Source organism: Pseudophryne corroboree, chromosome 5 (assembly GCF_028390025.1).
Source record: "Pseudophryne corroboree isolate aPseCor3 chromosome 5, aPseCor3.hap2, whole genome shotgun sequence".
Classification (NCBI taxonomy): Eukaryota; Metazoa; Chordata; class Amphibia; order Anura; family Myobatrachidae; genus Pseudophryne; species Pseudophryne corroboree.
Genome location: NC_086448.1, coordinates 79,406,848 through 79,424,437, shown reverse-complemented (window position 1 = coordinate 79,424,437; position 17,590 = coordinate 79,406,848). Strand labels below are relative to the sequence as shown.

Here is a 17,590-nt window from a genome sequence, read left to right as displayed (position 1 = left end):
AGGGGTGCCTAACCCACCCTACCCACAGCCTAACCCTAACTTCCCCCACCCGCAGCCTAATCCTAACCCCCCCGCCTGATGACTAAACCTAATCCCCCGCCTAAACCTAACTCTCCCTCCCCCGCAGCCTAACCACCCCTGGGGGTGCCTAACCCTAAGCTCCACCCACATCCTAAACTTAACCCCCTCCCACCTAATGCCTAAACCTAACCCTCCCGCCTGATGCCTAAACCTAACCCTCCCTCCCACGTACCATAACCTTCCCTGGGGGTGCCTAATCCACCCTATCCCCACCTGCAGCCTAACCCTAACCTCCCCCCACCTGCAGCCTAACCCTACCCCTTGAATGATGCCTAACCATAACCCCCCGCCTGATACGTAAAACTAACCCTCCCTCCCCCGCAGTCTACTCCCCCTCCCCCCATGCCTGATACCTAAACCTAACTCCCCTTGCCCAGCCCTAAACCTATGATCCTGGGGATACGGGTGTCGGTATCCTTGTCCATTCGGCGTTCCAACGTCGGGATTCTGAAGAGTGTCGGGATCCCAGTGTCAGTATTCTGACTGCTGTAAACCCAACATCCGGCATCTTTACCGCATCTCCTAATAGGTAATGCATATGTCCCAACATTTGGAGCATGTGTCCGCAGCTCTCCTCCCAGGGCAGCTATTCAGGGATCACCCACTGCGTGTAGACAAAGAGGAAGAGATGAAAAATCATTGTTAGTGGATGAACAAACAGAGAGACAAACTGCAGACAGTGGTGTGGTTGTGTAGAGAGAAAATCTCTCTATGTAAATATGTTACTCTAACTACTGAGGACATGGAAAATACCTAAAATAAGGACAATTATCCCAAAGGGCCCATTGTTTTTTATACAATACACACATTGGGGGAGATAAGTTCTTTCTTGTAGTAATAAGTGAGTACCTTCAGAAAAGAAATGTGACCAGTAAATAATAAAAGCTATAAAATGCTAACATTTAGGGGTCAATCCAATTAGGTACGAGTTACCATTGCTGCGACGTTTCAACAGCATCCAAACTCACACCCTTCGTGGCCAGATTCAGCCTATGGGGCTACCGGAAAGTGCGGCTGTTGTAAGACAAACTCGCATCTAATTCAACTGACCCCTTAGTTGTTAAATGTGATAAAATAGTAAAATATAATGGTGTAATTGTGGCCTGATTCAGTTGTGGTTGTTGAAGCGATCGCTGCTGTAATCTTACCGTTCACAATTCTATTGTGAGTCTGAGCAGTCGCAGGCTGAGCAAGTCCCCTAGACACAGGGGGCTCTCCAGCAGCAACACAGGTCACAATGGGTAATTTATGCACGCACATGGAACGGTGTTTGAACGGACCTGACACGCCTGTATACAGTTAGCCACCCCCGTTACCACCTCAAACGCTGACTTCCTGTCAATCACTTTGCGATGGGATCCTCTATGTGAGCTTGATTACATTTCGTGCGCAGTGCAGCTTACACACATGCACAGTGATTAAGCATTGAGCCACTTGGTGCAACAGCAGCGCTGCGTCCGCATCTGAATCAGGCCCCCTGAGCGGTAAGGAGAAGGACTCTAGGGAAAGGACTATGTCACCTTTATTATATGTAAAGATAGGGAAACAGTCCCTTGTTACAGCTCCAATTCACATCATTTATACCATTCTGTACCATTTCATCATTTGGTTATTCTATGGGGGAGATGTGTTAAGCCCTGCAGAGTGATAAAGTGGAGAGAGGTAAAGTACCAGCCAATCAGCTCCTATCTGCCATGTTATAGGCTGTGTTTGAAAAATGACAACTAGGAGCTGATTGGTTGTTAGTTTATCTCTCTCCACTTTATCACTCTCCCAGGCTTTGTACTCCTGCCCCCAGTTCATTGATATACTGTATATGTCAGTCATTTCACTATCTCCCCCGATCTGTATTGTTCTTCCCCCAATCTGTATGTTCTGTATCATGCTCTCCCCACCCTTCCTGTTTTTCTGTATACAGTATGTTCTACATCTCGCAACCCCCAGGAGTGTATGTCCTTCCTCTATATGTCCTATAGAGTACGCCACAATTTCTATGTTTTTGTATTGTGCCCCCACACCATCTGTATGTGCTATACCAAGTTGCCCCTTCTGCATGTTTTGTATTGTCCGCTCTCCCCCACCATAGACCCTATGTTTTGTACTGTGCTCTCAATACCCCCCACCACACACACAATTACACAAGTATGGTAACTTACCTCCTGCATGCTATTCTCCAGTCACTAATTCCTCTGCGACTCCTCCCGTCGTCTTCAACTGACACTTTGCAGATCTCTTTGCCGGTCACCCGACACTCTGCAAATCTCTTTGCCAGAACTTTGCCAAATGATGATCTAAATAACCAGAATTTGCTGATCAGACATAATATGTGTATAGTTATTATACAACTACATTTTGTTACGTACTTTCATTTTTATTCATTTGCAATTTATCTGTTTTATTGAGTTTTTATCCAAAACCCAAGATCCTTTCTCATAGAGACCCAAGTTATCTGCTCCAGGTTTTATCTTCCCTATTGTTAGGACCATGTTAATATCATACACTGGGCCTAATTCAGACCTGATCGCAGCAGCAAATTTGTTCTCTAGTGGACAAAACCATGTGCACTGCAGGTGGGGCAGATGTAACATGTGCAGAGAGAGAGTATGGTAACTTACCTCCTGCATGTTATACTCCAGTCGTTGCTACCTCTGTGACCCCTCCCATCGTCTTCAACTGACACTTTGCAGATCTCTTTGCCGGTCACCCGACACTCTGCAAATCTCTTTGCCAGATGATCTAAAAAAACACAAAAGACTATCGTTAAGCATAGTACTAGTTTAAGTACAATAAAATGTCCATGAGTCAACCAGTTTCCCAATTTTCCTTAAACCAAACAAGATACTTTCACAGTTATCAATATCCCATTTATCTATTTTATTAACTTTTTCATCCCAAAGCCACGATCCTGCCTCATAGAGACCCAAGTTATCTGCATCCCCTGTATGTGTGCTTATCCTCCATACTGCCCTCTTTATTCCTGTAACGCTACATTTTTATTCCTAAATATGTTGTTCCTTCCTGTGCTTCTCCTATTTATGTGTCCTTGTACCTATATTCCATGTTCTGTCTATCTTGTCTTGCCTTTCAGCTGACTATACTGCACTCTGTCTTCCTTACCCCCCTCCATCATACCCTGCTATGTAGGACTCACCTCCTCCTACCTGTCTTCCTGCATGGTGACTGGAAACTTCTGCAGCTGTAGATAGAATGTTACAGGATGAAGCATTGTGATGTCTCAGGCTAGTGATGTCACAGGCTAGGTGTGATGTCACAGTAACCAGCAGCAAAGCTACAGAGTTACAGCTATCTTACATATACATTTTATACATCAATTACAACTGGATATTCATGAGTTTTTAGTTTAAAAAAATGAGACTAGTGTAGAAAATGAAGTAGAAGGCAATGTTGTACAGAGTGCCCTAATATATAGGTAAAGGGAAAATATAAGTGACAGGAATTTCTATACTAAATCACCACTTATATTTTATAAGGAAATAAATCTCTTTATCTAAGAGGCTGAATTAATCATTTTCTGTTTTGTGTGTATATATATATATATATAGAGAGAGAGAGAGAGAGAGAGAGAGAGAGAGAGAGAGAGAGAGATACTAACTATACTATTCCGTTAAACCAGGAGGCTCACGAGTTATACAGTTTCTGTGGCTGGCTGACCTCAAGTCTGCATTTCACCTGGTTTAATCAGCCACAGAACCTGTGTAACCCATAAGCGTATAAAGAGAAGAAATAAGAGTTGTCTTTTTTGTTGTGCACTAGAAATGTATTCTTCAATACCAGCGTATATGAAACTGTAAGGCGGGTCCACAAGGTGACATTCACAGGGAATAGGTAATGACATCCACTCGACCTGTTCACACCCGCTGGACGTGTTGGAAAGAGGTTGAGTGGACAGTGAGCGTGGCTGTGCCCTGTGGCACCACGTGGCACCATTGTACCGACAGCTGGGCTGCTGAGAACGGAACCTGGAGGGAACATAACTTTTTGGTTTTCATTTCATCTCATGACACTCCACCCAAAGCTACTCTTCTGGTTATCCGATCAACTAGGACAACACTGAAGGTGATTCCATAACATTTCTTCCATCGTTTTTCCATGTCACAGAAACATTGCCTGTGTGTTATAGGTGACCATCCTAATCATCTCTCCTTCACGTCACAGTAATGTCATTGTTACTGATACATTATTTGGATCAAGTATCAAAAGGAAACTTAGGTATAAGAGTCTGGCCGGCATATCACTTATTGCATGGCGACCTTGTGCCTGCGCTATACTCTATGTAGACGGAGCATTTGGTTTTGCTAATGACTTACACAGACTCCATAAGAGGGCATGCCGACACAGCATATTGTTGAATGTTACCATGTATGATCTTAAACTCCATCTATAAATGTTCTGTTGCGAGACTTCCAATATGTTCAGAATATTGCTACTGTGACAGATGATTTATTATATACTAGCTGGAGTACCCGTAGTTGTCCCGGATTTTAAGAATGTCTGTTTTAAAAAATAAATGTAAATATTAAACACACAGGGGGAGATGTACTAAGCCTGAAAAGTGATAAATATCATTGTGATAAAGCACCAGCCAATCGGCTCCTAACTGCCATATTACAGGCTGTGTTTGAAAAATGACAGTTAGGAGCCGATTGGCTGGTACTTTATCACTGTGAAATTTATCACTTTTCAGGCTTAGTACATCTGGCCCACAGTATAAATAGCATTGTAGATAGCTGAATACCCGTGCTCTGGTACAGGATGAGGATGGTAAATTAGAATGATCGTTTGTTAATTTACGTTGATTGGAGATCTAGTATATAGTAGAGATGAGCGCCTGAAATTTTTCGGGTTTTGTGTTTTGGTTTTGGGTTCGGTTCCGCGGCCGTGTTTTGGGTTCGAACGCGTTTTGGCAAAACCTCACCGAATTTTTTTTGTCGGATTCGGGTGTGTTTTGGATTCGGGTGTTTTTTTCAAAAAACACTAAAAAACAGCTTAAATCATAGAATTTGGGGGTCATTTTGATCCCAAAGTATTATTAACCTCAAAAACCATAATTTACACTCATTTTCAGTCTATTCTGAATACCTCACACCTCACAATATTGTTTTTAGTCCTAAAATTTGCACCGAGGTCGCTGTGTGAGTAAGATAAGCGACCCTAGTGGCCGACACAAACACCGGGCCCATCTAGGAGTGGCACTGCAGTGTCACGCAGGATGTCCCTTCCAAAAAACCCTCCCCAAACAGCACATGACGCAAAGAAAAAAAGAGGCGCAATGAGGTAGCTGTGTGAGTAAGATTAGCGACCCTAGTGGCCGACACAAACACCGGGCCCATCTAGGAGTGGCACTGCAGTGTCACGCAGGATGTCCCTTCCAAAAAACCCTCCCCAAACAGCACATGACGCAAAGAAAAAAAGAGGCGCAATGAGGTAGCTGACTGTGTGAGTAAGATTAGCGACCCTAGTGGCCGACACAAACACCGGGCCCATTTAGGAGTGGCACTGCAGTGTCACGCAGGATGTCCCTTCCAAAAAACCCTCCCCAATCAGCACATGATGCAAAGAAAAAGAAAAGAAAAAAGAGGTGCAAGATGGAATTGTCCTTGGGCCCTCCCACCCACCCTTATGTTGTATAAACAAAACAGGACATGCACACTTTAACCAACCCATCATTTCAGTGACAGGGTCTGCCACACGACTGTGACTGATATGACGGGTTGGTTTGGACCCCCCCCAAAAAAGAAGCAATTAATCTCTCCTTGCACAAACTGGCTCTACAGAGGCAAGATGTCCACCTCATCATCACCCTCCGATATATCACCGTGTACATCCTAGAGATGAGCGGGTTTGGTTTCTCTGAATCCGAACCCGCCAGAACTTCATGTTTTTTTTCACGAGTCCGAGCGACTCGGATCTTCCCGCCTTGCTCGGTTAACCCGAGCGCGCCCGAACGTCATCATGACGCTGTCGGATTCTCGCGAGGCTCGGATTCTATCGCGAGACTCGGATTCTATATAAGGAGCCGCGCGTCGCCGCCATTTTCACACGTGCATTGAGATTGATAGGGAGAGGACGTGGCTGGCGTCCTCTCCGTTTAGACACTTGATTTACTAATTTTGGGGAGCATTAGGAGTACTCAGTAGTGTACAGTGCAGAGTTTTGCTGATAGTGACCAGTGACCACCACTTTTATTTATAATCCGTTCTCTGCCTGAAAAAAGCGATACACAGCACACAGTGACTCAGTCACATACATACCATATCTGTGTGCACTGCTCAGGCTCAGGCCAGTGTGCTGCATCATCTATATATATTATATATCTGTCTGACTGCTCAGCTCACACAGCTTATAATTGTGGGGGAGACTGGGGAGCACTACTGCAGTGCCAGTTATAGGTTATAGCAGGAGCCAGGAGTACATAATATTATATTAAAATTAAACAGTGCACACTTTTGCTGCAGGAGTGCCACTGCCAGTGTGACTAGTGACCAGTGACCTGACCACCAGTATATAATATTAGTAGTATACTATCTCTTTATCAACCAGTCTATATTAGCAGCAGACACAGTACAGTGCGGTAGTTCACGGCTGTGGCTACCTCTGTGTCGGCACTCGGCAGCCCGTCCATAATTGTATATACCAGTGACCTAACCGTGTTTTTTTTTTCTTTCTTTATACATACATACTAGTTACGAGTATACTATCTCTTTATCAACCAGTCTATATATTAGCAGCAGACACAGTACAGTGCGGTAGTTCACGGCTGTGGCTACCTCTGTGTCGGCACTCGGCAGCCCGTCCATAATTGTATATACCAGTGACCTAACCGTGGTTTTTTTTTCTTTCTTTATACATACATACTAGTTACGAGTATACTATCTCTTTATCAACCAGTCTATATATTAGCAGCAGACACAGTACAGTGCGGTAGTTCACGGCTGTGGCTACCTCTGTGTCGGCACTCGGCAGCCCGTCCATAATTGTATATACCACCTAACCGTGGTTTTTTTTTCTTTCTTTATACATACATACTAGTTACGAGTATACTATCTCTTTATCAACCAGTCTATATATTAGCAGCAGACACAGTACAGTGCGGTAGTTCACGGCTGTGGCTACCTCTGTGTCGGCACTCGGCAGCCCGTCCATAATTGTATATACCACCTAACCGTGGTTTTTTTTTCTTTCTTTATACATACATACTAGTTACGAGTATACTATCTCTTTATCAACCAGTCTATATATTAGCAGCAGACACAGTACAGTGCGGTAGTTCATGGCTGTGGCTACCTCTGTGTCGGCACTCCGCAGCCCGTCCATAATTGTATATACCAGTGACCTAACCGTGTTTTTTTTTTCTTTCTTTATACATACATACTAGTTACGAGTATACTATCTCTTTATCAACCAGTCTATATATTAGCAGCAGACACAGTACAGTGCGGTAGTTCACGGCTGTGGCTACCTCTGTGTCGGCACTCGGCAGCCCGTCCATAATTGTATATACCACCTAACCGTGGTTTTTTTTCCTTTCTTTATACATACATACTAGTTACGAGTATACTATCTCTTTATCAACCAGTCTATATATTAGCAGCAGACACAGTACAGTGCGGTAGTTCACGGCTGTGGCTACCTCTGTGTCGGCACTCGGCAGCCCGTCCATAATTGTATATACCAGTGACCTAACCGTGGTTTTTTTTTCTTTCTTTATACATACATACTAGTTACGAGTATACTATCTCTTTATCAACCAGTCTATATATTAGCAGCAGACACAGTACAGTGCGGTAGTTCACGGCTGTGGCTACCTCTGTGTCGGCACTCGGCAGCCCGTCCATAATTGTATATACCAGTGACCTAACCGTGGTTTTTTTTTCTTTCTTTATACATACATACTAGTTACGAGTATACTATCTCTTTATCAACCAGTCTATATATTAGCAGCAGACACAGTACAGTGCGGTAGTTCACGGCTGTGGCTACCTCTGTGTCGGCACTCGGCAGCCCGTCCATAATTGTATATACCAGTGACCTAACCGTGGTTTTTTTTTCTTTCTTTATACATACATACTAGTTACGAGTATACTATCTCTTTATCAACCAGTCTATATATTAGCAGCAGACACAGTACAGTGCGGTAGTTCACGGCTGTGGCTACCTCTGTGTCGGCACTCGGCAGCCCGTCCATAATTGTATATACCACCTAACCGTGGTTTTTTTTTCTTTCTTTATACATACATACTAGTTACGAGTATACTATCTCTTTATCAACCAGTCTATATATTAGCAGCAGACACAGTACAGTGCGGTAGTTCACGGCTGTGGCTACCTCTGTGTCGGCACTCGGCAGCCCGTCCATAATTGTATACTAGTATCCAATCCATCCATCTCCATTGTTTACCTGAGGTGCCTTTTAGTTGTGCCTATTAAAATATGGAGAACAAAAATGTTGAGGTTCCAAAATTAGGGAAAGATCAAGATCCACTTCCACCTCGTGCTGAAGCTGCTGCCACTAGTCATGGCCGAGACGATGAAATGCCAGCAACGTCGTCTGCCAAGGCCGATGCCCAATGGCATAGTACAGAGCATGTCAAAACCAAAACACCAAATATCAGTAAAAAAGGACTCCAAAACCTAAAATAAAATTGTCGGAGGAGAAGCGTAAACTTGCCAATATGCCATTTACCACACGGAGTGGCAAGGAACGGCTGAGGCCCTGGCCTATGTTCATGGCTAGTGGTTCAGCTTCACATGAGGATGGAAGCACTCAGCCTCTCGCTAGAAAACTGAAAAGACTCAAGCTGGCAAAAGCACCGCAAAGAACTGTGCGTTCTTTGAAATCCCAAATCCACAAGGAGAGTCCAATTGTGTCGGTTGCGATGCCTGACCTTCCCAACACTGGACGTGAAGAGCATGCGCCTTCCACCATTTGCACGCCCCCTGCAAGTGCTGGAAGGAGCACCCGCAGTCCAGTTCCTGATAGTCAGATTGAAGATGTCAGTGTTGAAGTACACCAGGATGAGGAGGATATGGGTGTTGCTGGCGCTGGGGAGGAAATTGACCAGGAGGATTCTGATGGTGAGGTGGTTTGTTTAAGTCAGGCACCCGGGGAGACACCTGTTGTCCGTGGGAGGAATATGGCCGTTGACATGCCAGGTGAAAATACCAAAAAAATCAGCTCTTCGGTGTGGAGGTATTTCACCAGAAATGCGGACAACAGGTGTCAAGCCGTGTGTTCCCTTTGTCAAGCTGTAATAAGTAGGGGTAAGGACGTTAACCACCTCGGAACATCCTCCCTTATACGTCACCTGCAGCGCATTCATAATAAGTCAGTGACAAGTTCAAAAACTTTGGGTGACAGCGGAAGCAGTCCACTGACCAGTAAATCCCTTCCTCTTGTAACCAAGCTCACGCAAACCACCCCACCAACTCCCTCAGTGTCAATTTCCTCCTTCCCCAGGAATGCCAATAGTCCTGCAGGCCATGTCACTGGCAAGTCTGACGAGTCCTCTCCTGCCTGGGATTCCTCCGATGCATCCTTGCGTGTAACGCCTACTGCTGCTGGCGCTGCTGTTGTTGCCGCTGGGAGTCGATGGTCATCCCAGAGGGGAAGTCGTAAGCCCACTTGTACTACTTCCAGTAAGCAATTGACTGTTCAACAGTCCTTTGCGAGGAAGATGAAATATCACAGCAGTCATCCTACTGCAAAGCGGATAACTGAGTCCTTGACAACTATGTTGGTGTTAGACGTGCGTCCGGTATCCGCCGTTAGTTCACAGGGAACTAGACAATTTATTGAGGCAGTGTGCCCCCGTTACCAAATACCATCTAGGTTCCACTTCTCTAGGCAGGCGATACCGAGAATGTACACGGACGTCAGAAAAAGACTCACCAGTCTCCTAAAAAATGCAGTTGTACCCAATGTCCACTTAACCACGGACATGTGGACAAGTGGAGCAGGGCAGGGTCAGGACTATATGACTGTGACAGCCCACTGGGTAGATGTATGGACTCCCGCCGCAAGAACAGCAGCGGCGGCACCAGTAGCAGCATCTCGCAAACGCCAACTCTTTCCTAGGCAGGCTACGCTTTGTATCACCGCTTTCCAGAATACGCACACAGCTGAAAACCTCTTACGGCAACTGAGGAAGATCATCGCGGAATGGCTTACCCCAATTGGACTCTCCTGTGGATTTGTGGCATCGGACAACGCCAGCAATATTGTGTGTGCATTAAATATGGGCAAATTCCAGCACGTCCCATGTTTTGCACATACCTTGAATTTGGTGGTGCAGAATTTTTTTAAAAACGACAGGGGCGTGCAAGAGATGCTGTCGGTGGCCAGAAAAATTGCGGGACACTTTCGGCGTACAGGCACCACGTACAGAAGACTGGAGCACCACCAAAAACTACTGAACCTGCCCTGCCATCATCTGAAGCAAGAAGTGGTAACGAGGTGGAATTCAACCCTCTATATGCTTCAGAGGTTGGAGGAGCAGCAAAAGGCCATTCAAGCCTATACAATTGAGCACGATATAGGAGATGGAATGCACCTGTCTCAAGTGCAGTGGAGAATGATTTCAACGTTGTGCAAGGTTCTGATGCCCTTTGAACTTGCCACACGTGAAGTCAGTTCAGACACTGCCAGCCTGAGTCAGGTCATTCCCCTCATCAGGCTTTTGCAGAAGAAGCTGGAGGCATTGAAGAAGGAGCTAAAAGGGAGCGATTCCGCTAGGCATGTGGGACTTGTGGATGCAGCCCTTAATTCGCTTAACAAGGATTCACGGGTGGTCAATCTGTTGAAATCAGAGCACTACATTTTGGCCACCGTGCTCGATCCTAGATTTAAAGCCTACCTTGGATCTCTCTTTCCGGCAGACACAGGTCTGCTGGGGTTGAAAGACCTGCTGGTGACAAAATTGTCAAGTCAAGCGGAACGCGACCTGTCAACATCTCCTCCTTCACATTCTCCCGCAACTGGGGGTGCGAGGAAAAGGCTCAGAATTCCGAGCCCACCCGCTGGCGGTGATGCAGGGCAGTCTGGAGCGACTGCTGATGCTGACATCTGGTCCGGACTGAAGGACCTGACAACGATTACGGACATGTCGTCTACTGTCACTGCATATGATTCTCTCAACATTGATAGAATGGTGGAGGATTATATGAGTGACCGCATCCAAGTAGGCACGTCACACAGTCCGTACTTATACTGGCAGGAAAAAGAGGCAATTTGGAGGCCCTTGCACAAACTGGCTTTATTCTACCTAAGTTGCCCTCCCACAAGTGTGTACTCCGAAAGAGTGTTTAGTGCCGCCGCTCACCTTGTCAGCAATCGGCGTACGAGGTTACATCCAGAAAATGTGGAGAAGATGATGTTCATTAAAATGAATTATAATCAATTCCTCCGCGGAGACATTGACCAGCAGCAATTGCCTCCACAAAGTACACAGGGAGCTGAGATGGTGGATTCCAGTGGGGACGAATTGATAATCTGTGAGGAGGGGGATGTACACGGTGATATATCGGAGGGTGAAGATGAGGTGGACATCTTGCCTCTGTAGAGCCAGTTTGTGCAAGGAGAGATTAATTGCTTCTTTTTTGGGGGGGGTCCAAACCAACCCGTCATATCAGTCACAGTCGTGTGGCAGACCCTGTCACTGAAATGATGGGTTGGTTAAAGTGTGCATGTCCTGTTTTGTTTATACAACATAAGGGTGGGTGGGAGGGCCCAAGGATAATTCCATCTTGCACCTCTTTTTTCTTTTCTTTTTCTTTGCATCATGTGCTGATTGGGGAGGGTTTTTTGGAAGGGACATCCTGCGTGACACTGCAGTGCCACTCCTAGATGGGCCCGGTGTTTGTGTCGGCCACTAGGGTCGCTAATCTTACTCACACAGCTACCTCATTGCGCCTCTTTTTTTCTTTGCGTCATGTGCTGTTTGGGGAGGGTTTTTTGGAAGGGACATCCTGCGTGACACTGCAGTGCCACTCCTAGATGTGCCCGGTGTTTGTGTCGGCCACTAGGGTCGCTAATCTTACTCACACAGCTACCTCATTGCGCCTCTTTTTTTCTTTGCGTCATGTGCTGTTTGGGGAGGGTTTTTTGGAAGGGACATCCTGCGTGACACTGCAGTGCCACTCCTAGATGGGCCCGGTGTTTGTGTCGGCCACTAGGGTCGCTAATCTTACTCACACAGTCAGCTACCTCATTGCGCCTCTTTTTTTCTTTGCGTCATGTGCTGTTTGGGGAGGGTTTTTTGGAAGGGCCATCCTGCGTGACACTGCAGTGCCACTCCTAGATGGGCCCGGTGTTTGTGTCGGCCACTAGGGTCGCTAATCTTACTCACACAGCTACCTCATTGCGCCTCTTTTTTTCTTTGCGTCATGTGCTGTTTGGGGAGGGTTTTTTGGAAGGGACATCCTGCGTGACACTGCAGTGCCACTCCTAGATGGGCCCGGTGTTTGTGTCGGCCACTAGGGTCGCTAATCTTACTCACACAGTCAGCTACCTCATTGCGCCTCTTTTTTTCTTTGCGTCATGTGCTGTTTGGGGAGGGTTTTTTGGAAGGGCCATCCTGCGTGACACTGCAGTGCCACTCCTAGATGGGCCCGGTGTTTGTGTCGGCCACTAGGGTCGCTAATCTTACTCACACAGCTACCTCATTGCGCCTCTTTTTTCTTTGCGTCATGTGCTGTTTGGGGAGGGTTTTTTGGAAGGGCCATCCTGCGTGACACTGCAGTGCCACTCCTAGATGGGCCCGGTGTTTGTGTCGGCCACTAGGGTCGCTAATCTTACTCACACAGCTACCTCATTGCGCCTCTTTTTTTCTTTGCGTCATGTGCTGTTTGGGGAGGGTTTTTTGGAAGGGACATCCTGCGTGACACTGCAGTGCCACTCCTAGATGGGCCCGGTGTTTGTGTCGGCCACTAGGGTCGCTTATCTTACTCACACAGCGACCTCGGTGCAAATTTTAGGACTAAAAATAATATTGTGAGGTGTGAGGTATTCAGAATAGACTGAAAATGAGTGTAAATTATGGTTTTTGAGGTTAATAATACTTTGGGATCAAAATGACCCCCAAATTCTATGATTTAAGCTGTTTTTTAGTGTTTTTGGAAAAAAACACCCGAATCCAAAACACACCCGAATCCGACAAAAATAATTCGGTGAGGTTTTGCCAAAACGCGTTCGAACCCAAAACACGGCCGCGGAACCGAACCCAAAACCAAAACACAAAACCCGAAAAATTTCAGGCGCTCATCTCTAGTACATCCCCCTCCTCACAGATTATCAATTCGTCCCCACTGGAATCCACCATCTCAGCTCCCTGTGTACTTTGTGGAGGCAATTGCTGCTGGTCAATGTCTCCGCGGAGGAATTGATTATAATTCATTTTAATGAACATCATCTTCTCCACATTTTCTGGATGTAACCTCGTACGCCGATTGCTGACAAGGTGAGCGGCGGCACTAAACACTCTTTCGGAGTACACACTTGTGGGAGGGCAACTTAGGTAGAATAAAGCCAGTTTGTGCAAGGGCCTCCAAATTGCCTCTTTTTCCTGCCAGTATAAGTACGGACTGTGTGACGTGCCTACTTGGATGCGGTCACTCATATAATCCTCCACCATTCTATCAATGTTGAGAGAATCATATGCAGTGACAGTAGACGACATGTCCGTAATCGTTGTCAGGTCCTTCAGTCCGGACCAGATGTCAGCATCAGCAGTCGCTCCAGACTGCCCTGCATCACCGCCAGCGGGTGGGCTCGGAATTCTGAGCCTTTTCCTCGCACCCCCAGTTGCGGGAGAATGTGAAGGAGGAGATGTTGACAGGTCGCGTTCCGCTTGACTTGACAATTTTGTCACCAGCAGGTCTTTCAACCCCAGCAGACTTGTGTCTGCCGGAAAGAGAGATCCAAGGTAGGCTTTAAATCTAGGATCGAGCACGGTGGCCAAAATGTAGTGCTCTGATTTCAACAGATTGACCACCCGTGAATCCTTGTTAAGCGAATTAAGGGCTCCATCCACAAGTCCCACATGCCTAGCGGAATCGCTCCGTGTTAGCTCCTCCTTCAATGTCTCCAGCTTCTTCTGCAAAAGCCTGATGAGGGGAATGACCTGACTCAGGCTGGCAGTGTCTGAACTGACTTCACGTGTGGCAAGTTCAAAGGGCATCAGAACCTTGCACAACGTTGAAATCATTCTCCACTGCGCTTGAGACAGGTGCATTCCACCTACTATATCGTGCTCAATTGTATAGGCTTGAATGGCCTTTTGCTGCTCCTCCAACCTCTGAAGCATATAGAGGGTTGAATTCCACCTCGTTACCACTTCTTGCTTCAGATGATGGCAGGGCAGGTTCAGTAGTTTTTGGTGGTGCTCCAGTCTTCTGTACGTGATGCCTGTACGCCGAAAGTGTCCCGCAATTCTTCTGGCCACCGACAGCATCTCTTGCACGCCCCTGTCGTTTTTTAAAAAATTCTGCACCACCAAATTCAAGGTATGTGCAAAACATGGGACGTGCTGGAATTTGCCCATATTTAATGCACACACAATATTGCTGGCGTTGTCCGATGCCACAAATCCACAGGAGAGTCCAATTGGGGTAAGCCATTCCGCGATGATCTTCCTCAGTTGCCGTAAGAGGTTTTCAGCTGTGTGCGTATTCTGGAAAGCGGTGATACAAAGCGTAGCCTGCCTAGGAAAGAGTTGGCGTTTGCGAGATGCTGCTACTGGTGCCGCCGCTGCTGTTCTTGCGGCGGGAGTCCATACATCTACCCAGTGGGCTGTCACAGTCATATAGTCCTGACCCTGCCCTGCTCCACTTGTCCACATGTCCGTGGTTAAGTGGACATTGGGTACAACTGCATTTTTTAGGACACTGGTGAGTCTTTTTCTGACGTCCGTGTACATTCTCGGTATCGCCTGCCTAGAGAAGTGGAACCTAGATGGTATTTGGTAACGGGGGCACACTGCCTCAATAAATTGTCTAGTTCCCTGTGAACTAACGGCGGATACCGGACGCACGTCTAACACCAACATAGTTGTCAAGGCCTCAGTTATCCGCTTTGCAGCAGGATGACTGCTGTGATATTTCATCTTCCTCGCAAAGGACTGTTGAACAGTCAATTGCTTACTGGAAGTAGTACAAGTGGGCTTACGACTTCCCCTCTGGGATGACCATCGACTCCCAGCAGCAACAACAGCAGCGCCAGCAGCAGTAGGCGTTACACGCAAGGATGCATCGGAGGAATCCCAGGCAGGAGAGGAATCGTCAGAATTGCCAGTGACATGGCCTGCAGGACTATTGGCATTCCTGGGGAAGGAGGAAATTGACACTGAGGGAGTTGGTGGGGTGGTTTGCGTGAGCTTGGTTACAAGAGGAAGGGATTTACTGGTCAGTGGACTGCTTCCGCTGTCACCCAAAGTTTTTGAACTTGTCACTGACTTATTATGAATGCGCTGCAGGTGACGTATAAGGGAGGATGTTCCGAGGTGGTTAACGTCCTTACCCCTACTTATTACAGCTTGACAAAGGGAACACACGGCTTGACACCTGTTGTCCGCATTTCTGTTGAAATACCTCCACACCGAAGAGCTGATTTTTTTGGTATTTTCACCTGGCATGTCAACGGCCATATTCCTCCCACGGACAACAGGTGTCTCCCCGGGTGCCTGACTTAAACAAACCACCTCACCATCAGAATCCTCCTGGTCAATTTCCTCCCCAGCGCCAGCAACACCCATATCCTCCTCATCCTGGTGTACTTCAACACTGACATCTTCAATCTGACTATCAGGAACTGGACTGCGGGTGCTCCTTCCAGCACTTGCAGGGGGTGTGCAAATGGTGGAAGGCGCATGCTCTTCACGTCCAGTGTTGGGAAGGTCAGGCATCGCAACCGACACAATTGGACTCTCCTTGTGGATTTGGGATTTCGAAGAATGCACAGTTCTTTGCTGTGCTGCTTTTGCCAGCTTGAGTCTTTTCATTTTTCTAGCGAGAGGCTGAGTGCTTCCATCCTCATGTGAAGCTGAACCACTAGCCATGAACATAGGCCAGGGCCTCAGCCGTTCCTTGCCACTCCGTGTCGTAAATGGCATATTGGCAAGTTTACGCTTCTCCTCCGACAATTTTATTTTAGGTTTTGGAGTCCTTTTTTTTCTGATATTTGGTGTTTTGGATTTGACATGCTCTGTACTATGACATTGGGCATCGGCCTTGGCAGACGACGTTGCTGGCATTTCATCGTCTCGGCCATGACTAGTGGCAGCAGCTTCAGCACGAGGTGGAAGTGGATCTTGATCTTTCCCTAATTTTGGAACCTCAACATTTTTGTTCTCCATATTTTAATAGGCACAACTAAAAGGCACCTCAGGTAAACAATGGAGATGGATACTAGTATACAATTATGGACTGCCTGCCGAGTGCAGACACAGAGGTAGCCACAGCCGTGAACTACCGTACTGTACTGTGTCTGCTGCTAATATAGACTGGTTGATAAAGAGATGTCTATGTAACTATGTATGTATAAAGAAGAAAGAAAAAAAAACCACGGTTAGGTGGTATACAATTATGAACGGACTGCCTGCCGAGTGCAGACACAGAGGTAGCCACAGCCGTGAACTACCGTACTGTACTGTGTCTGCTGCTAATAATATAGACTGGTTGATAAAGAGATGTCGTAGTAGTATGTATGTATAAAGAAGAAAGAAAAAAAAACCACGGTTAGGTGGTATACAATTATGGACGGACTGCCTGCCGAGTGCAGACACAGAGGTAGCCACAGCCGTGAACTACCGTACTGTACTGTGTCTGCTGCTAATATAGACTGGTTGATAAAGAGATGTCTATGTAACTATGTATGTATAAAGAAGAAAGAAAAAAAAACCACGGTTAGGTGGTATACAATTATGGACGGACTGCCTGCCGAGTGCAGACACAGAGGTAGCCACAGCCGTGAACTACCGTACTGTACTGTGTCTGCTGCTAATAATATAGACTGGTTGATAAAGAGATGTCGTAGTAGTATGTATGTATAAAGAAGAAAGAAAAAAAAACCACGGTTAGGTGGTATACAATTATGGACGGACTGCCTGCCGAGTGCAGACACAGAGGTAGCCACAGCCGTGAACTACCGTACTGTACTGTGTCTGCTGCTAATATAGACTGGTTGATAAAGAGATGTCTATGTAACTATGTATGTATAAAGAAGAAAGAAAAAAAAACCACGGTTAGGTGGTATACAATTATGGACGGACTGCCTGCCGAGTGCAGACACAGAGGTAGCCACAGCCATGAACTACCGTACTGTACTGTGTCTGCTGCTAATATAGACTGGTTGATAAAGAGATGTCTATGTAACTATGTATGTATAAAGAAGAAAGAAAAAAAAACCACGGTTAGGTGGTATACAATTATGGACGGACTGCCTGCCGAGTGCAGACAGAGAGGTAGCCACAGCCGTGAACTACCGTACTGTACTGTG

General features: G+C 46.4%; 1 long non-coding RNA gene across 1 annotated transcript in view; it reads right to left on the bottom strand.

The window, feature by feature from the left end:
- Positions 1 to 425: 425 nt before the first annotated feature.
- The window catches only part of LOC134928797 (uncharacterized), a 127,884-nt gene continuing 110,719 nt past the window's right edge, over positions 426 to 17,590 (bottom strand). The window contains exons 3-6 of the long non-coding RNA XR_010178018.1: positions 3,233 to 3,277; positions 2,697 to 2,817; positions 2,238 to 2,372; positions 426 to 685 (exon numbers count right to left, since the gene is read on the bottom strand). This is a non-coding gene — a long non-coding RNA (uncharacterized LOC134928797). The remainder of the gene's footprint in view (positions 686 to 2,237; positions 2,373 to 2,696; positions 2,818 to 3,232; positions 3,278 to 17,590) is intronic.